This window comes from Conger conger, chromosome 11 (assembly GCF_963514075.1).
Source record: "Conger conger chromosome 11, fConCon1.1, whole genome shotgun sequence".
NCBI lineage: Eukaryota > Metazoa > Chordata > Actinopteri > Anguilliformes > Congridae > Conger > Conger conger.
The window spans coordinates 4,808,504-4,831,228 of NC_083770.1; the positions used below are offsets into that span (position 1 = coordinate 4,808,504).

Consider the following 22,725-nt stretch of genomic DNA (forward strand, 5'->3'; position numbering starts at 1 on the left):
GGCCTTCAGAATTCCGATTGAAGGCCTCTGCTATCAAAATGAAGAGGGTCTGATTTTAGACTGATAGACCAAATTAGCTAATTAATAAGCTAATTTGGTTTGTAGCTGGTGGGAGTATTCATTCACACTTTTGCAGTGCCATAGGGCTTTCACTGCTGCCACGTCACACGCATTCGCTTTCTGCGGTAACGCTGGAACCAAATTAGGCCTGTGTCTGTGCTGGCGGTACATACACACACACACACACACACACAGAAACACACACAGACACACACACACACACACACACAGACACACACACAGACAAACACACAGACACACAGACACACACACACACACAAACAGACACACACACACACACACACACACACTCACAAGCACACAGACGCACACACACTCACACACACACTCACACACTCACAGACACACACGCACACGCAGACACACACACACACACACAGACACACACATACACTCTCACACACACTCACACACGCACACACACACACTCACACACACACACACACACACACGCACACACAGACACACACACAGATACAGACACACACACACAAACGCACACACACGCGCACACACACACACAAACATACAGACACACACACACACACAAACACATGCAGACACACACACGCACACACACACACACACAGAAACACACACTCACACTAAATTAGGCCTGTGCATGCAGCAGTATGAACATAGTAGCTTGATAGTGATAGTATCTGTAGCTAGCTAGCTAGCCACCTTCAGTGCAGAACAGAACCAGAGGCTGTGGGAAAAAGGGCAAGCATATTCTCAATGTCCGTGTCATTAAGAAGGAAGAATAGGGTGGGTTGGAATTCATATAAACGGCACTGGTATTTCATTGTATTTTCTTCACAGCAGCTTGCCTGCAGCTTATTTTATTGCTTTTTGTTGAAAGAACATTTGATTAATAGGCCAGCTGGGATGTGCTTGTGTCGTTGGTTTTTGTAATTAAAATCTTTAATAAAACAAATAAGCTGTGAAGTAAAGACAGGGGATGATACCCCTTGCTATTGCTCGTATTGGACACTTGGTGTCGATAGTACTTTCTGTTGCATGCTTGGTGGTTGGTGACTTGAAGTGGCTGAGCACAGCTATAGACAGTGTATTATGAGGTTGGGGTTGTGAGACTTTTTGGGAGATGCTCACTGAAGGCCTAGGTCTGAAAAAGTTAGTCTTTGGCAGGGGTCAGAAACTTTTACTAATACTAAAAAAAACAAATCTGTCTGGAGTCGCAAAACATATTTGAGCCTTATAATGATGGTAACACAGCCTATTAAGTCTAAATTAGCCTATCAACATTACTAATAGGAGTAAATGAGCATTAATTAAAATGTTTTGCCTCATGTCACTACTACATGTGACTGCAGTGGGGTGTTTATGACTATTTGGTATGAAACTTTGCGTTTCCATTACAATACTACCATGTTTTCTTTCGCCTTTCAGTGGTATTAACAGTATGCTGGAGCTGAATTGATGTCCTCAATTTCCTCTATCTATATATCTTTTCTTTTTGAAGTCTGAGAAAAGATGCTCTGATATTTAAATGAACGACTCTTTCATGTCTTCACTGTCGGTGAACGGCTTTCTGTGCCGTACTATCTCCTGAGCTGCCACAAAACTAGCTGCAGCTCCGGGTCCGTAGGTTGCCGGGTGTAAGGGAAACAACATGGCTGCCTAAAGCCTACAAAGCCATTCCCCACTGTCTGGCTCAAACTCGCTGTGACACATGCATACCCAGCCATTCCCCACTGTCTGGCTCAAACTCACTGTGACTCACGCATACACAACCATCCCACTGTCTGTCTCAAACTCACTGTGACTCACGCATACACAACCATCCCACTGTCTGTCTCAAACTCACTGTGACTCACGCATACACAACCATCCCCCTGTCTGGCTCAAACTCACTGTGACTCACGCATACACAACCATCCCCACTGTCTGTCTCAAACTCACTGTGACTCACGCATACACAACCATCCCACTGTCTGTCTCAAACTCACTGTGACTCACGCATACACAACCATCCCCCACTGTCTGTCTCAAACTCACTGTGACTCACGCATACACAACCATCCCACTGTCTGTCTCAAACTCACTGTGACTCACGCATACACAACCATCCCACTGTCTGTCTCAAACTCACTGTGACTCACGCATACACAACCATCCCACTGTCTGGCTCAAACTCACTGTGACTCACGCATACACAACCATCCCACTGTCTGGCTCAAACTCACTGTGACTCACGCATACACAACCATTCCCCACTGTCTGTCTCAAACTCACTGTGACTCACGCATACACAACCATCCCCCACTGTCTGTCTCAAACTCACTGTGACTCACGCATACACAACCATCCCACTGTCTGTCTCAAACTCACTGTGACTCACGCATACACAACCATCCCACTGTCTGTCTCAAACTCACTGTGACTCACGCATACACAACCATCCCCCTGTCTGGCTCAAACTCACTGTGACACATGCATACACAACCATCCCACTGTCTGTCTCAAACTCACTGTGACTCACACATACACAACCATCCCCCTGTCTGGCTCAAACTCACTGTGACACATGCATACACAACCATCCCACTGTCTGGCTCAAACTCACTGTGACTCACGCATACATAGCCATCCCACTGTCTGTCTCAAACTCACTGTGACTCACGCATACATAGCCATCCCACTGTCACACCGCTGTCTGGCTCAAACTCGCTGTTTCAACATTTCCACCAATTACGCAGCTTCCACTGTGGCCCATAGAAAATTAATGGCACTAGGTGCTGACAGCGAACAATTTGCATATGTATGAGGGAAACAGTCCTACTGTCCTACCTATGCTTCTGCTTTAATTAGAATAACGTTGTCATCAATATTGGCAATATACTGGTAGCATGTTCAAATGTGCATGCTTCCCAATTTTTCCTGTTCTAGTGCAATCTTCACTTTGCTTTTTTCCAACACCATCATTCCCAAAGAAACAAGAAATGCCAAAACAAGACTGAGAAGCCCACAATCACAAGCTTTGTTAAAAACAGAACAATGTGTTAGTTTACTGCTGAAATTTGGGTTGCTCACGTTCTCATTCATCATCTCTTTGATAGTATAGCTTATTAAATATGATGTAGTTATATGAGCCTATGTATAGCCTACTAAGCTGTAGCTATACAGGCGGCCTGTTGCATAGTGGTTAAGTTACATGACTGGGACCCACAAGGTCGTTGGTTTGATCCCCTGTGTAGCCACAATCAGATCCACACAGCCGTTGGGCCCTTGAGCAAGGCCTTTAACCCTGCATTGCTCCAGGGTAGGATTGTCTCCTGCTTAGTCTAATCAACTGTACATCGCTCTGGTCTGCCAAATGCCATTAATGTAATTAATGTAAGCTTGATCACTCCCAACTTATATGCTTAATGCTGTTTTTATGTATCCTTATCTTTAGTGGAAGGGTGAGGAGAAAAAATATCTAAACAGATTGTTAGACAAATTAATTATGAAATTTTCATAGAGTGAGGATCACTTATATATTTTGATAATCCTGCTCACATACAGTAATAGGCCAGTCAGACTCAGATGTAGGCGATGTTTACAGACACAGACAGCCACAGTCTGTAAAATCATTTCACTAAGCTTGACTGAAACTTACACTGTCAAATCATGAGTTGACAATGGTACTGCCATGTATATTTTGACAAACAGAAAGACAAAACAGACAATAACTAATGAAAATTATGAAAACTATGAGCTAAAGTTTAAAAATTCACTCTCAAAAGAGTTTTATCCATGGAAGAACTTGTAATGTTGTAACAATTTCACAAGCATTATCCATTCATGAAAGATACAAAGCCTTTGTGGAGAGCACATAAACAGTCCTCCTGTAGGCGGGTTCCTCTTTGTTAGGTAGACGTCGTTCACGTCCCCTCTTGGGTTTTTCTTTTTAAAAACATTAAAAGTTAAATCTCAATAAACAGCATGAATAATGAGCTTGAAACAAACATTTTTTTGTCAGTTTTGTTTTTAAAAAATGTGAAACTATAAACTATAGGCCCCTCTTGGCGGGTCTACAGTGACAGTCCCCTAACATAAATGTGTATGTGTATGTGTGTGTGTGTGTGTGTGTGTGTGTGTGTATGTATATATGTGTGTGTGTGTGTGTGAGTGTCTGTGTGTGTGTGTGTGTGTGTGCGTGCGCATGTGTGTGTGTGTGTGCGTGTGTGTGTGTGTGTGTGTGTATGTGTGTGTGTGTGTGTGAGGGGGTGTGTGTTTGTGTGTGTGAGTGTGTGTGTGGGGGTGTGTGTGCACGTGTGTGTGTGTGTGTGTGTGTGAGTGTGTGTATGTGTTTGTGTGTGTGTGTGTGGGGGGGGTGTGTGCATGTGTGTGTGTTTGGGGGTGTGTGTGTGCATGTGTGTGTGTTTGGGGGTGTGTGTGTGCATGTGTGTGCGTGTGTGTGTGTGTGTGTGGGGGGGGGTGAGTGTGTGTGTATGTGGGTGTATGTGTGTGTGTGCGTGTGTGAGTGTGTGGGGGTGTGTGCGCGTGTGTTTGGGGGTGTGTGTGTGTGTGGGGGGGGGGGGGGAGTGTGGGAGTGTGTGTGCGTGTTTGTGTGTGTGTGTGTGTGGGGGGGGGGGGGGTGCGTGTGTGCGTGTGTGTTTGGGAAGTTGGAGGCAGGTGGTGCTTGTCTCATTAGGTGGAAAAGACAGGTTCTGTTTTGCCCAGATGGTTTCATCCCATCAGTGGAAAGTCAGAAGCGAGTGTTAGAAGTGGCATGTCACTGATTTCAGCAGATACCCTGCTGCTCCTGTAGGTCACCAGGAGTACTTACATTCTCAGGCTTCTGTTGCTTCACAGAGATAGAAGGGGCGCTGCAGTGGGATATTTTATTTTAGTCTTTTATCTTTGATTGATAAGGCGAGGCCAATTAAGGAGTGTCACGCTTGGCCGAAGTGTTTAAATTATTTCACAATAAATGGCAGGAGTGGTGAAGTGAATTCTGGAGCCTAATGGCTTGTAACGGCATGGAAGGTGTGGGTCTATCTGAAAGTGGAGGGGGAATAATGATCGGCAGGATCCAGCTGAGCTCGGTGTAAAGCAAAGGTTGTGTGTGGCATCAGCCTTGTGCACACTGGGGCAAAGAGTTTCAGCATAAAATGTTTCTGAAAGCGGCAATTTTCACACAAAATGCCTGATGTTGAGGCTCAGCGCTGTATGATACTCGGCTGAGAAGGGGGACACTGACCTCTTGCTTATGTAATCGCTGAAGAATACAAAATCTCCATTTCCCTCTGCTCCTCTCCTCCCACACCACAATGACCAAAATCTCCCTTTCCCTCTGCTTCTCTCCTCCCTACCGCAGTGACCAAAATCTCCCTCTCTCTGTTTTTCTCCCCCCACCACAGTGACCAAAATCTCTATTTCCCTCTGCTCCTCTCCTCCCCCACCACAGTGACCAAAATCTCCCTTTCCCTGTTTCTCTCCTTCCACACCGCATTGACCAAAATCTCTGTTTCCCTCTATTCTTCTCCTCCCCCACCACAGTGACCAAAATCTCCCTTTCCCTCTGTTCCTCCAGAGGGAATTCTTTCAAGAATGAATAAGAATTACCTGAATGAAACATCACCCATTTTTAAGTTGAATCTTGATGCGTTTTTACATATTAATGATTATAATATTCAATTGGCTTATTAAAATATTTTTTCCACTCTAAATCAAAATAAAATATGAATGTAGGGGATAGTAAAAGCACAAAACAAACTTTACAACCATGCACAATATGAACAATCAAAAACAAGTTCATTCCGCTCCTACAAAAAAACTGCCCTCCGAAAACTTTGATAAATCCCTCATTATTTGTGCAAATGCATTTCCGAAGGATTTAGGGTCAATTTTGTTCAGCCCACATTTGATAAATGAGGCCCAATGTTCATATACTGAAAGTCATTAATTATGCGACAGATTCATTTGACTCCGATATTATCCTCCTATATGTACACTACTGTTCAAAAGTTTGGGGTCACCTTGTCTTTTTATGCCTTTTCTGATTTAATAATTTATTTTCTCTGTTTGTAATCACATACTCTTTCTATGTCATGACTTGGCTTCCTGATCATCAGAGTCTGGATGTCTTATTTTCAGGTTGTCCTATACTTGACTTGAATGGATCTGAATGGGAATTGGAGGCTGGGTCTAGATTCAGCTGTAAATTATGCTAACACAGTATGGAACACATTTGTTGGCAAAATGGCTTTGAGTCATCAAGGGTCCAAGGTATGAAATGAGTCTCAACCCATCATGCTACTGCCAGATATGTGTGAGATACTACAAGAATAGTTTCTCCTGGCCTATTTTTCTGCTGAACTGAATATTCAGGAAAAACTATTCCTATGTATACAGTACTGGACAGAAGTCTTAGGCACCCTAGACTTTATGATATATATGTTTATTTTTGTGTGTGTATTAGTATAAAAGAACACAGTTGAGATTTCAAAATATTCATTTTCCAAAAGATGTAATTTTACAGAGACATTTTTGTATTTATTTAAAAAAAGCAACATACATTACAGTATGAGTAAGCAATTTTACATTACATTACATTACATTAATGAAATTTGGCAGACGCTCTTATCTAGAGCGACGTGCAAAAAAGTGCAAAGTGCATACCCATAACCAAGGATAAGTGTGCTGAAAGACCCTGGAGGGAAGTACAATTTCAACTGCTACTTGCACAACAAAGATAAGGCCTATTTGATCATGGATTTCTTTTTTTTCAATCATAGTACCGCAACACGCAAATGTATGAACAATGTATGAACCGCTTATCTAGCCGAACAATGCTTACCTAGCCAAATAAAACGTCCTGATACACAAGTAAATATCACAGGTAAACACAATAATTAAGGTTTACATAGAGGTAGGGAGGGACAGGGAAAGGTGTAAAGTTCAGTAGTAGTCAATGAACGGGAGGTGGAAGTTTGGAGAGGGGGAGGCGCCAAGCGGCCTGTGGTGGCCGAACGAAGAGGTAGGTTCTGATGATTCTTTGGAGGTAAGCTGGAGCTGACCCCTTAACTGCTTGGATGGCTAGCACCAATGTTTTAAATTTGATGCAAGCCATGACTGGCAGCCAGTGGAGGGAAGTAAGCAGGGGGGTGAGAGGGGTCTGATGGCGGACGCTGGGAGGCCAGCCAAGAGGGAGTTGCAGTAGTCCAGGTGGGACAGAACCATCGCTAGGACCAAGAGTTGGGTTGAGTAGGGGTTGAGAAAGGGGCAGATTCTCTGGAGGTTGTATTGGAAGAACCTGCATGACTGGGTCACCGCCGCAATGTTCTCGGAGAGTGACAGTCTGCTGTCCATCACCACACCAAGGTTCCTTGCACGGGGTGATTACATTACATTACATTACATTATTGGCATTTGGCAGAAGCTCTTATCCAGACGTACAGTTGATTAGCAGGAGACAATCCTCCCCTGGAGCAATGCAGGGTTAAGGGCCTTGCTCAAGGGCCCAACGGCTGTGCGGATCTTATTGTGGCTACACCAGGATTAGAACCACCGACCTTGCGTGTCCCAGTCATGTACCTTAACCACTACGCTACAGGCCGCCCCCTGATGGTGTCAGTGAGGTATCCCCAAGGGAAATGGAGAGATCCAGATGGGGAGAGGTAATGGCAGGAATTAATATAATTTGGCAGGAATTAAATAGTCTTACCTGGGTCGAGCTTTAGATGGTGGTTGTCCATCCAGCTCTAGATATCACTCAGGCCAGCAGAGATAAGGGCTGAAACCTGTGTGTCAGATGGTCGGAATGAGATGAAGAGTTTTGTATCGTCCGCATAGCAGTGGTCGGAAAGACCATGTGCAGTGATAACAGGGCCAAGGGAAAGAGTGTAAAGAGGGAAAAGAAGCGGGCTAAGGACAGAGCCCTGGGGAACTCCTGTGGCAAGGGCAATTTTCACACAAAAAAAGCACAAAACAAACTTTACAACCATGCACAATATGAACAAGGGAAAGAGTGTAAAGAGGGAAAAGAAGCGGGCTAAGGACAGAGCCCTGGGGAACTCCTGTGGCAAGGGTCCGAGGTGTTGATACTGAACCAGCCCAGGCAACCTGGAAGGAGTGACCAGAGAGGTAGGATCCGATCCAGTCCAGGGCTGTGCCATAGATCCCCGTTGCTGACAGGGCAGACAGGAGGATGGAGTGATCCACAGTGTCAAAGGCAGCGGAGAGATCAAGAAGAATGAGGACAGAGGAGAGGGAGGCTGCTCGTGCGGCATGGAGTGATTCACTGACGGAGAGGAGTGCGGTCTCTGTGGAGTGGCCAGGTCTGAAGCCAGACTGATGGGGGTCCAGCAGGTTATTCTTAGAAAAGGAAGAAGAAAGTTGATGAGTAGAAGCGGCTCGTTCTATGGGTTTAGATAGAAAAGGAAGAAGAGATACCGGGCGGTAGTTCTAGATGATAGAGGGGTCCAGGCTTTTTAGCAGCAGGGTGATGTGGGCCCTCTTAGATGATGGAAAACAGCCAGAAGACAGGGAGGAGTTGACAAGGGAGGTGACAAATGGGAGAATGTCAGGTATGATAGTCTGGAGGAGAGAAGAGGGGATTGGGTCAAGGGCACAGGTTGTTGGGCGAGTTGAGAAACATCAGAGTCTGTAAGGGGTGAGAAAGTGGAAAAGGAAGTGATGGGCCTAGAGGGGGGCAGGGGCACAGAGAGGAGGGCAGTGGTCGCAGATCTGCGGATGTCTGTGACCTTCTCATCAAAAAAATCTGCAAAGTCATCAGCAGCGAAGGAGGACTGAGGTGGAGGAGACGGCGTGCTGAGGAGAGAGGAGAAAATAGAGAACAGTTTCCGGGGGTTAGAAGTGGAGTTGTGAATTTGTGTTTGATAGTATTTTGCTTTGGCGGCAGTGACAGCAGAAGAGAATGCCGCCAGGAGAGACTGGTAGGTTGAGAGGTCTGAAGGTTCTCTGGATTTTCCCCATGTCCTCTCCGCTGCACGGAGGCTGGCCCTGGAGGTACGTAGGGTGTCAGATATCCAAGGACCGGGAGGGGATGTGCGAGGTGGCTTTGAGACAAGGGGACAGAGAGAGTCAAAGGCAGAGGAGAGATGAAATGAGGGTGGCAGATGCAGAGTCAGTGGGGAGTTTGGAGAAGGATTTGAGAGGGGGGAGTGAGGTGGTGACAGTGGTGGCAAAGGAAGAGGGTGAGAGGGAGTGGAGGTTACGGCGGGCTGAGGAAGTGTGGGTGGGAGGAGGGGGAGGAGGATGGGGCGGAAGAGGGAGGGAGAATGAGATGAAGTGGTTATCAGATGTATGCAGAGGGGTAACCGTGAAATCGGAGCATGAGCAGTTCCTCACGAAGGAGGCCGAAGGAGTGGAGAAGTGGTAGGAAGGCGGCAGCCTGGGAAGATCAGTGGGGTGCCATCCTCAGGGAAGGAGCTGAGAAGGGTGTCTAGCTCATCAAGGAAACTTCCCAGGGGCCCTGGAGGACGATAGACAACTGCAATAAAGAGGTTAGTAGGGTAGGATACTGCAACAGAATGGTATTCAAAAGTGGATATGGAAAGGTCAGAGAGGGGGAGAACAGAGAATTTTCATGACGGGAAAATTAACAAACCAGTACCACCGCCACGGCCGGATGGCCAGGGAGTGTGAGAGAAGGAGAAGGAGGATGAGAGGGCAGCGGGAGTGGCAGAGTTGTCAGGTGTGATCCAGGCCTCAGTTAGGTCAAGGACTTGTAGGGACTGGAGGGAAGCATGTGGGGATGAAGTCAGCTTTCCGAGTGGCAGACTAGCAGTTCCATAATCCCCCTGTGACTGCAAAGTCGTTGCAGGGGGTCAGCGGGGGGGTAGCTGAGGTTGGAGAGGTTCCGACGCCATGGAGGCCCACGTTGCAGGGGGTGTCTTCGAGGGAGAGAGCAGACTGGGATGGGGTGAAACATAACATAACAAACTGGGACGGAGTGAGCACACCTATTTCAATTGGCTAAGATTTCTTGAACGGAATACCAAATCATGACAAATTTACTGACAAATTCCTGTGCTATCCAAACAATTGATCAGTCACTAACAGGTAGCAAACCAGTATCAGTCATTAAACTAGTTCAGGCTCTAACCTCAGTTGTTCAAAATAGCAATTTAAAAATCTACTTTACCGCGTCTAGTGGAACGGCCCGCAGCGATGCCAACACACCTCGTTAAAGTTGACTGCACTCACAATTGACTACTTTTTACATAATCTTGATTAAGGCTGTCTGAGATCAGAAGAAAGGAGCAAACCAAAGTCTGCAGAAGAACTGTGGCAAGTTCTCCAACATGCTTGGAACAACCTCACTGATGATTGTCTTATAGAACTGCAGGACAGCGTTGGCTATCTCAGAGAAGTGATGCTGTTTTAATGCCGAAGGGTGGTCACAAAAAATAATGATTTGATTCAGTTCTAACTATTCTGGCAAATTACTAAAATGTAATGTAAAATTATGTTTATTTAAGACCTTTCTGTGAATTATTTTTGAAAGAATCCTATCTGTACAGAATGTTATACAGGCGTATCTGACAGTAGTACAGTGATTTGAGGTTTATTTGATACCTTGGACCCTTGACTTAAAACCATTTAACCAACAAATGTATTCCATACTGTATTAGCATAATTTATTACTTCATAAATTAACAAAGTTATTATTTAACAAAGTATTGTGATCCAAGATGCAGTTGTGTCCCATTAAAGGAATTCTCTCTCTCTCTCTCTCTCTCTCTCTCTCTCTCTCTCTCTCTCTCTCTCTCTCTCGCTCTCGCTCTCATGTGATATATGCACAAAATACTGAAATGTTGAAAGGGATCTTATCTTGTTCAGTTTGGACTCTTGTCATTCGGTGGACTTCATTAATTATGTATTTATTGAGATGCTATTCAGATATCATATATATTTCATAGCCCCTCATAAAGGATTAATAGCCTAAAAGGCAAAGCACTCAAAAGATCCATATGACAGCAAAGTTTATTTCACTAATAGGATCATGCAGCCTCGGAAGGCTGTTTGTCTGACCCTGTGGACAAGAAAGCAATTGTTCAGAGATCAAGTAGATTAATATTACCTAAAAAGAACCATTATTTTTTGAGCTATAGTCATGGATGAATGCATTTAAATTCTGCGTATGTACTTTTTAAAAATGGATAACTTGTTTATTCACTTAATTTTCCCTTTCAGAGTCATGATCAGATCCAGCTATAAATTTGTGGTAAAGTGATTATATATCCCCAATATGCTTCCAATTCACAGTGTAATTATTAAGACAAAAGCTAGCCACCCAGCTATGTTGATTGAATAGGGTAAGGTTGCACTGAGGGCGCATATACTGAAAGTCATTCATTATGCAGCAGATTCATTTATTCGGTTTGGCTCTGATATTTTACTCCCATATGCACACAAAAAAGAAGAAATAAAATTAATTTCCTCAACTAGGCATTGTGCCTATATGCATCACTCCATATACTGTAGTATGTTTACATGCTTTTCCCATCAGATAATATGGATGCTATTTTTCACGGGTTTGTTCACTTTAACCATGGATACGAAATCCTGCTAGAAAACAGTCCTTGGTTAGAAAAAGCCAAGGCTGCAAGACCACAACACTTGAGAGGCTAATGAGATTTCAAAGGCAGGAATGTCAATGCCTGTCATCAGAGCCTGTCGATAATGTTACACCTCCGTGGCGTACTTTGACACAAAGTCAGCATGTTACTGACGGCGGCCTGGGCCGTCACAGCACAAGGTTGCTCAGAACAGCGGAACCAGGAAGCAACGCTTCCACAGTTTCCCCGCATCTGGAGATATCTGATGCTCCTTTGTCAGATCACCTCCGAAACCGTAATGCTCCTAATTAGACTTAATTACTGAGAGCTTCCTAACCTATGGTGTGTGCTGTGGGCCTAATGGATAAATGAAAAAACCAAAAGGGCACGGAACACATCCACCATTTCCACAGGTCACTCACCTCTGTTGGAAGACGCCCCCCCATTGCTGCCAGGGCCAGCCCAACCGTCCTGCCTTCTGCAGCGGTGTGCTCTCCCCCATTGCTGCCAGGGCCAGCCCAACCGTCCTGCCTTCTGCAGCGGTGTGCTCTCCTCAAGCATTCGCAGGTGGCTCTGTCGCTGATGACATGTGGCAACACCAAACTGTTTCCCCTAAGCAGTCTTCCCCAAAACCCAATGTCTGTTTGCGTTTCCCCTCCCCCCCACATCACTGAGGAGGCCACCTAAATCACCTGTGTAACAGAGGTGTGTCCCGCTGCCTGACGTCACAGCATCAAGTACCAAAACAAAACAAAGAAAGGGGAAAACTAAAACAAAACAAGCAATGTCAGTGGGTGTAATTCCTAGTTGTAACACCAGCTACAGTAAAAAAAGAAAAAGAAAAAGAAAAGTAAGTAAATATCAATTTCAGTGAGAATAACAACAACAGATTTGATTCCTTAGGAATAGAAGTCACGCTTAAATCTTCCTCAATCTCAAAAATTACTTTGAGATATTATAAATAAAATAAATAATGAGTTGACCTATTGAGAGGAGAGTAAAAAGGAGGAAGGAAGTGAACATCAAATGCTAGCACACCACGAAACAGGGGCACTGCTACAGGTGGGGGAAGGGTGGTCAGTGCCTACCCAAAATGGCTGTCTGTCCTCCCTGGAGCGACCTGCGAGTGGACAGAGGTCTCCACCAAATCTGCTGTCTGCACCACAGGCATGAATGTAGTTTAGAAATGTGCATTATCCTACCGCGAGTTGACAGACAATTGCTCAGAATGTAGCTGCCTGCATACCCAAATGCCCAACCCCGGATGACATCCTGGTTGACATTGTGTTTGATTTGCACTTTGTTGTACGTCACTCTGGATAAGAGCGTCTGCTAAATGCCACGTAATGTAATGTAATGTCATGTAATGGTTAGGCCACTGCTATCAAAAGCATGTGAATAAAACAGTGGTACGCTGGTACACTGCACACAATATGGAATTTATTTTACGCAATTGGCAATTTCACAGCAATTCATAAAGTTAATGGATCAACAATTAAAAACAAAGAAACCTCAATTAAAGTCTGAGATAAAAGTTGATAATCTGGAATTATGTTTGTTTTAATTCACACATGTAAAAAACCACAGGGAAACTCCATCAGCTTGGCTGCTTTGATAGAAACATGTGACACAGACCACTGCATGAAATTAGAATTGAAGAACTGATGAACACTGTTCACAGTATAACCGCTGTCACCCCATATAATCATCAGGTGGATAAATAGATAAATATCACACATTAGCTGAGCAGACACAGCACAAACAAAGCAATAAACCATTAAATCATTCAGTGAAGTTGCAGAGGAATATTACAACCCTGATTAAAAACAATCCTCAAAAATAAGAGATGTTTCTGTCAATCTCATGGGTCTTCAAGGTCCAAGCAAAATGTACAAATTCAATGTGACAGCCCTCTGACTAGACTCTGATGAGAGGTGTAGATCCAAGCTGGGCAATTCGGAATTATCTGCAGAGGAAAACGACACTGGGTGAATTCTGGGATGGAGCTGAAAGATATTCCAGATATCCCACCCTTGTGAAACTGATCTCTCGGGGCTGGGGGGCTTGTGACCAGGGCTGGGGGGGTGGGGGTTCCTCTGCTCATTATGCAACTTTCACTTCTCGGTTCCTTAATTTGCGACTGTCCATAAATTTGCGACAGGATAATGTACATTTGTAACTTGGCAAAGTGGCAAAATTATACCGCTCATGTACATTGGATGTGTCTGTTCATACAGTTAAAAAAAATCTGTTTTTACAAACTATTTTTAGAGAAGAGGAAAAAACAAATAACATCAGAAATATTCCTTACTTAAACGGATTACACAATGTGGTGCCGCAGTTCACATGGAATTGTGGGAGGTAATTACTGATTTTTCCATTGATATGTAACGCTAATTGTGAGCTGGGTTTAATTGTGCAGAAAATCACTGATGTCTCTTGCTAGCTAGCTAAATTGGGTGAAGCACTAATTGGTGAACCCCCCCTCATGTGTTTCAGGAATAGCTCTTGGGCTTTTTAACCATTTTACAATGAAGTCTAAAAGCAGAAAATAAAATAAATAATGGATTTACATGTAACACTTACAGAAACCTACTTTTCTGTACTCAAAATTCGCTGTCATTATCTGTGCTCAATTATGGGTAATTACTTTATCAGATTTGATGACTGGGGAGGTTGTATACATGGATAATGGTTTGACAATGGTTTGTTAAACCCTTGTTGGCAGAGGACTGAAGTAAATGTGAGAACATCAGTAAACAACAACATTTATTTCAAGCAACGACAGTTATATAAAGATAATTCAGTTATCTCAGCATACTGAGAACTGAAACCCAGTATACAGATTTATATATATATCATTTTCATGCTGCTTCATCCTTTTTAAAATCTAACACAAATACCAAATATCCACTCATGGAGAACTTTCTTCGGTATTTATTAGACTTATTTCTTTAGACTTCTACTGCTGTGGCCTATCCACTTAGAGCTATGATGTGTGTTGTGTTCAGAGATGCTCTTCTGCATACCTCTGTTGTAACGTGTGCCTATTTGCATTATTGTCACTGTTAGAGCCATAATAAACAATATGGGATTTAAGCTATAAGCTATTTGTTTTAGGCTAGTTATGGATTGAATTTGTGTTTAAAAGCAAATAATTTTAAGTTGTTTTGATAAAGTTATGGGTTTCTGCACTTAACTGCATATAGTTAAGTGCAGAATCATTTATTAGCTCCACTATTCCCGTGCATTTGTTTGATTTCCTGTGATGCGTACGGGGGGTTCCAGTTTTTGATGAAGAAGATGGTGGAGCAACAGCCATCACAGGCTTCGTAGGAATTATAGGCGCGTGTTAATATGAAAATAGGCGTGTGTTAATATGAAAAGCAGTCTCATAACAATACTTGTTAAAGAATCTTCAACATGTATTCTTTAACAATCTTTAGGCTTGTGTGAGGCTTGGTCCGAACATCATCTGTGCAAAATTTGTGTCCTTCTAAAAAACTTTTTCAGAAAATCTAATATGGCGGAAATTGACGTCAGTGGGCGCCTTGAACTCGATATGAACGGTTGCACATTTTTGAAAATCAGTGTGACACATATAAAAACATTTTACCATCTGGTTCTAGGGGCTGCAATAGAAAACTCTAGCCAGAGGAAAAAGATGATGATGATGATGAAGATGATGATGATGATGATGATGATGAATAATAAGAAAATGTAGAGACACACTGTGTGCCTATGCAGCTTTGCTGCTTGGCTCCCAATTATGATTAGCTGCTCTGCATGTACAACAAGCTGACAATGCTCATGACAATGGCATTGGCTCCAACAATATTGGCTTGCTAACCATTTTCAACAACTACTACTCAACACACATATCTAGGAAGAATTGCAGGGTGTTCAATTGATGGTCTTGGCTGTTTTGAGGTTAACAGCTCACACACATGTGGAAGAAAATACAGATGTTTATGCAGTGTGTGGCAACAAGTCACACAGATCTGTCAGAATGTCTTGCCAAAAAACGTGTGCATTGTGGGGCTGCACTTGTCCCAATCTCGGAGCCTGCGGGGGGGGACTGTGTAGTCAATTGGTCCCTCCACTACATGCACTGAGTGCTGCACTGAGTGCAGCACTCTTCAATGAGAGCGCTGTGATTTCCCAGTGAGAATGTACCATCAGGTCACGATGGAAGAAATATTTTTCTTGGAAAATTGGTCCCCATTTAATATCATTTTTTTAGATAGTGGTTTTGTTCACCAGTGTTTGTAATATGACACACATGCTGTATGGTACATCAAACTTTCCAGGTTGCCCTCCTTATAAGTGGCAAACATTATATTGGAAAAAAAAAAATCCAGTATCTCAATCAAAAGACCAATCAAAAAAAGGATTTATAATACAGAAATGTCGACCTTCTGAAAAGTATGTTCATTTATGCCCTCAATACTTGGTCGGGGCTCCTTTTGCACAAATTACTGCATCAATGCGGCATGTCATTGAGATAATCAGCCTGTGGCACTACTGAAGTGTTATGAAAGCCCAGGTTGCTTTGATAGCAGCCTTCAGCTTGTCTGCATTGTTGGGGCTGGTGTCTCTTATCTTCCTCTTGTCAATACCAGGTCAGGCGAGTTGGCTGGCCAATCAAGCACAGTAATACCATGGTCAGCAAACCAGTTACTTGTAGTTTTAGGCTCTGTGGGCAGGTGCCAAGTCCTGTTGGAAAGGCAAATCAGCATCTCCAAGCTTGTCAGCAGACAGAAGCATGAAGTGCTCTAAAATCTCCTGGTAAAGGCTGCGTTGATTCTGGACTTGATAAAACACAGTGGACCAACACCAGCAGATGACATGGCACCACAAATCATCACTGACTGCGGAAACTTCACACTGGACTTCACTTGCAACTTTGATTCTGTGCCTCTCCACTCTACCTCCAGAATCTGGGACCTTGATTTCCAAATGAAATGCAAAATGTACTTTAATCTGAAAAGAGAACTTTGGACCACTGAGCAACAGTCCAGTTCTTTTTCCCCTTAGCCCAGGTAAGACGCTTCTGACGTTGTCTCTGGTTCAGGCGTGGCTTGACACTAGGAATGTGACACTTGTAGCCCATTTCCAAGACACGTCTGTGCGTGGTGGCTCTTGACACACTGACTCAAGACACCAAACCCCAAAAAATGCTCCTGAAGGGCTGGTTGGTTCCTTGCATGGCAGCTAATGGCCGTGTGTGTGAATGAGTGAATGGGAAGCATCAGTTGTCCAGCGCTTTGGATAAAGGCTCTATATAAATTCCAGCCATTTCCCATCTGGAATCCATTTTGAATTGAATTTCAACCCATTTCCAGAAGGTCATGGCATGGCAGTTCATGCAACATACAAAAAAAACCTAGTAGCCCAGAAGTGCGAAACACAAACACTTTTAACTTAAGTTAGCTAGCTACATTTATTATTCTACAGACAAATACGTTATGTTTAATTAGTTTGTGTTTAATTTCATACAGTGCAGGTCAGGAAAACAGATACATCGTACTTTAGCTTTACAAATGGTAGCTAGCCAATATAGCTAGCTACCTGAGCTAAGGTATACGTCCCTGACAAAGGAGGGCAGCTCAGAAAACTACATTCAGGAGTGCTGTAAGTTTTTCATTTATTAGGGTTGGGCAGTATCCAGTTTTTGAAACGATTAAAAAATACCCAAATTTTACCACGGTACACGGTTTTGCTGTTTAATAACTAACGTGGCCCTAACATGGCCAGAGGACTCGGCTGTTTCACTGAAATGCAGTTAGAGGCTGCTATACAGCATTCCTGTGTGATAATATCAAATGCCATTCATAATATTACATACTTACATAATGAACTTGCGCTGAGTTCCGTTAGTAACACTGAAGTAAAGAAAAGAACACCTTAGAATGTAATATTGCAATTATACTATTATTATTATTATTATTATTATTATTATTATTATTATTATTATTATTATTATTATCTTTATAGGGGCTAATGTATTGTGTCTTTAATGTTACTCCTTGAAATCATGATGAAGTGCTTTTCCACAAAACAAAACAGCGACATGCCTATTCTCGTTTTACTGGCAGGAATGAATCTTTTTTTTTTCTAGATAACACAGACTATAATGCATATCTTGCATTACTGTTAACTGTTCTTTTGTTTTTAAAATGTATTGTCATCTCACTGTATTAATTAATCGTCGTGATAAAGGAATTCTAGTCATATTAATATTACAAAATGTATAGCCTATGTATGAAGTTGTTTTTTTTCCCATGTAGACGGTTTATTATTTGTATTTCTATGGGACTTACAATTTAATGGGTAATGGCATTCACTTCTCTCAAATAAAGTTAAATAGAAACGGTAGCGTCTGACGTGGTTGGTACACATCCACCAAAATCGTCAGCCTATTCAACACCAAGCCCCGCCCACTGCGCCTTGTGATGGAGGCCAATGTCACGCCCCCCTCCCTCCAGAAGCCATTAAGGTAATCCTGGATAATCAACTACTTAAGATGTTTAGTATTTTCATTATTTGCAGCTTGTGTGTTTTTCACCTCACAATATTTGTCTCGTACCGTGAGAGGGAGTTCTGACATCTGCCGTATTGGTTATTATGCCATAGTTTAGGCTATTTAACTGTTCAAAGTTGGTTAGTTAGCTTTTGTGGCTGGTGATGGTATTATGAAGGTTATGCATCATGGGCTTTTTTAGCCAATGTGTGTCTTTATTTTTTTAATAAAGAAAAAAAAACAACAAAAAAAAACATTGCCATTGGGTATACTCCTCATTTAGACAAGATGACTGGAGAGCTTTTCCTTCAGACAAACATTCTGAGATCTCAACTTCTGCTGGATAATAGTAGCCAGTATCTGGATAATAATATACTATATTTCTGGTCACGGATATGTATTTTCTGCTCATGATCTCCAGCAAAAACACTTTCAAATGGTAAAAACAAACAAGATATGACAAAAAACAAACAACATGTTTGGGAACATTTAAAAATAATTATTTAATTTATTTTAATGAAACAAGTTATCGTTGTTTGATTGTTGGTATGATGTTCTTACTGTGAAATGCTGTATTTGCTTCACACCGAATAACAGTTCCACATGTTTCTTTCCATAGGCCGTTATCACAAAAGGCATGGGGATTGGATATTTGGGGATTGGATATTTGTTTAGCAGTGCTTTCTGAGTCTTTGTCATATTGTGGAGTCATAAACATTTAACATAGCTGAGACTTGAGAGACCTGCAGTTCTGTGAGTGTTCTTCTGGGGTCATTTTTGACTTTCTGGATGGGCTGTCTGGCCACTCCTGGGACGATTCCCCCTGTAGTCCTAGTGTTCTCTGTTACCTTGGTTCCTTGACGTCCCAGAGCCCCAGACATGGCTTTGGAGTGGCCTAGTCAACCTTTACTTGAACTCAATAGAGATGCAGGACCTGAAACTAGCGGTTCATGCTTGAAAGCTTGCCTGTTAGTTTGAATTACAGCAGTTTTGCAAATAAAAATATTAATCCACAGTTATTTGAAAGCCTGTAGCGTTTAGTATAAATATTGCTGCTGATCATTGGTGCAAAAGGTGGCGCAACCAGTAATGAATGGCACTGTATAAATATAAAATACATATTAATAAATATTTTGCTGTAGCCTGAAGCATATAATAATTCAGTAACAAAAACTGCTGAGAAATGGTTTGCATCAAGTGAAAATTGTTTAAACTAGCTTTTGATAAATAATTTTATTTAGTATATTGATAGTACTACCACCCCTCCTGGAAACTGGAAACCCCGTGTATTGGACAAAAATGTTAATAAGCTTGCTCAAGAGCTTTACTTTGTTTTGCACAGGGAAAAATAGAGGTCCTTTTGTACTAACATAAAAGATATCAATAGCTTGCCTGATTTTAGCTGCATGATAGTGGCCAATTTGAAAAGGCAATGAAATTCCTTCAGCGAAATACATATCATCCCACAGCTTTCATGATATTAACTCTTCGAATCCTACCTGCTTAAAGACTGCTGTAGATAGAGGCGTTCATTTCCTAAAAGAATGGGACAGTCTGCCTTTCAACATTAATATGGAAGTGAAATTGAAGAGAGTTGAAAGAGAGTTGTATGTTGCAGTCCCTTCTTTGAATGCGTGTGGCACCCACAGGGCTGTGGCTGCAGCGTGTTACTGCTTCTGCGGTTTTATTAAAAGGGAAAAAAAGAAGAAAGAAATCAGCCCTGGCCTCCGATGATAGGGTCACACTGTACAGCCTCACTGTCAGAATGCACCAGGCACAGTGATCAATCACACTGGGGGGAGCCCAGCTCTAGGAACCCACGTCTCTGTAGAGCCAGGTAAATGAAAAACAACTTGATGTTGCAATAAATAAATAAATAAAATAATAAATTACCCTCACGTTTTTGACTGTCATGGATCTTAAATAATCGTTTTCGCACGGAAACAGGAATCCACTGGCGCATTGCAACCATTTGAATTTTCCTTTTTTTTCTTTCCAAGTATCCAGAGTTGGCTCTGAAGATGGTAAAATGATTGGATTATTGAAATTGATAGCATGCCCCAGACATATTGAGATAAAATATAAATAAAATATAAATATGTTTGAGGGGGAGGGAGGACAGGTTTATGTGTGTTATGGGTGTTTAGTGTGTTATGTTCATAAGTGTCAGTCTATTAAAGAACATTATACTTAAAACAATGGGTGAAGACACTTATGCAGGTAGAAGAGAGATCAGTTAGCATTGCTTTTGCTTAGAGGAGTTGGAAATTTGTGGATAGGGAGGGCTAGATGCTCATGGCATCCTTACACTCTGAAGGCTTCTTGGCTCCAGTCGGCTAGTTACCACTATACGGGAATGGTGTGTCAACGGTATAACATTTCCACTGCCCGGGCAGCAACATTGTGAGACGTGTACCTGCATCTAACATCCTGTTTAACTGTCATATCTCAGTGTGCATCGTCTCATTCTTAAAATGGAAAAAAAAATATGAGCTTTTCACAGAGCAGTCTTTGCCATCCATTTTGAATACTACTGATACTCGCATGAATTATAGAAGGCGTCTATAATACCCCTGATGCTCAAATGCATTTCACAGGGCAGAAATTGACACCAGTTTCAGTTGGACAAGTGTTACAGAGCTGGCCCATGTCTGTTTTCAGGACGCTGAAAGGTCTGAGTGTAGTATTGGCACACCAGTGTAGCATGTATGTTTAGAGATGTAAGCTCGTAATTCCACTGGGGTGCTGCTGTTGTGTCCCCCGAGTATCCAGATGTATAAATGCATCAGACGTAACGTAGTCCACTGAAGTTGCTTCAGTCCACTTCCTCGATCATTTTAATGTATTCATGAAAAAAGGGCAATTTAAAACTGAAAGAGGTCATTTTAAGTTTGAAAATGATCTAGCGTTAGCGGCTACATTTAGATTAAAGACGGACACAAAGAATAAAGAACATGTGTTGGACTGCAGTCTTCATCCCTCTAATTATGTCCGCACTCTTCTCTGAGCGGAGCCTGCACACCCTCCTGAGCAGCCTAGATACCGTAGAAGTAGCGTTACTGCCCTCTAGCGTTCAGAAAGGGTACTTCATCTACAAACGGGAAGGCTTGCACAATAACAATACATTATCCCCTATAGCTCAGAAAACCCAGATGCAGCATTTAGAGGACGGCTGCATTTATACAATGACAGCATGTGTCAACTAATCAGCGAGCTGCAAGAAACCAAATCGTGACACCTGGAAAACAAATCTGCTTTTTTTAGTCCAGCAGCTGGATCAGATTGTGTGTCCTTCAAAATCAGTTGTGCTTTAGGAGTGGGTTTTTTTTTTCTTAATCAGTCTATCTGGAATTTGAATTTCAGGTGAATTCTTGGTGTAGGTGTGTAATAAGTAATACTCTGATAAATAATGTGTGAACAACATTGTTCTGGCTGTGTATTGTGCTGCAATAACAATAATAGTAATACGAAGAGACAGAAGACAAGAGTACCCCTACAGTGTAGTACCACCTGGAACACTTTAAAATGCAGATGTAAGCAGAACGCTTTCTCCAGTGTTTTTAATATGCCCTCAGAGGGAAACTCTATTGTGTAAACAATTTCATTCAACTGGTTTCTGCTATTCCTTTGGGGGGGGGTGTTGATTATGCGGATGTGAAATAAGCAATATTCTAATAAATAACGAAACTTTAATGTTTGAACAATATTGCTCACAGCCGCTTCTAGCCCAGGCGTAATTTAAAGTCAATCAACTCTAGGAGCTCAATGAAACCCACATTGTACGTCCAGTTCCGGTTTGTCAAAGGACTGCAAATGATTACATTCAAATAACCACAATTAGCAGTCCGTCATATTTTAAAAAGAATGTGCATTATCGTGGCAAATGGAAGAACAGAAATGCATCATAGTCTACACTCACCGAGCACTTTATTAGGAACATTTTTACTTTATTACACCTACTTATTCATGTGATTATCTAATCAGCCAATTGTGTGGCAGCAGTGCAATGCATAGAATCATGTAGATATGGATCAGGAGCTTCAGGTAATGTTCACACCAACCATCAGAATGGGGAAAAACTGTGATCTAAGTGACTTTGGCCATGGAATGATTCTTGGTGACTGACAGGGTGGTCTCAGAAACCGCTGATCTGGCATTTTACTCTAGAGTTTGCAAAGAATGGTCCAAAAAAACAAAAAAAATCCAGTGAGGAGCAGTTCTGCCGACAGAAAAGCCTTGTTAATGAGACACGTCAGAGACACTGGTCGAAGCTGACAGGATGGTGACAGTAACGCAAATAACCATACATTACAACAGTGGTATGCAGAAGAGCATCTCTGAATGCACAACGCATCATAACTCTAAGTCGATAGGCTACAAGTGAAATATTAAAAAGTCTAGCAAATACCTAATAAAGTGCTCAGTGAGTGTATATCCAGTTACAGTTACAGATCAACCTATGCTTTCAAACTACAGGACCGCTACCCAGCCGGATCGTTAACGTAGGGGGAGTCACCTCAGGGTGATTACCTACGTATTAGTAGAAAGCATTCATGGCTTTCCCTTATACCAGGAATGTGTCCAGAT

At 42.4% G+C, this 22,725-nt stretch overlaps 1 protein-coding gene across 1 annotated transcript in view; it reads left to right on the forward strand.

Annotated features, from left to right (window-relative positions):
- Nucleotides 1-22,725, forward strand: part of LOC133140968 (ciliary neurotrophic factor receptor subunit alpha-like) — a 229,986-nt gene that overhangs the window by 183,087 nt on the left and 24,174 nt on the right. The gene's annotated exons all lie outside the window — the stretch shown is intronic.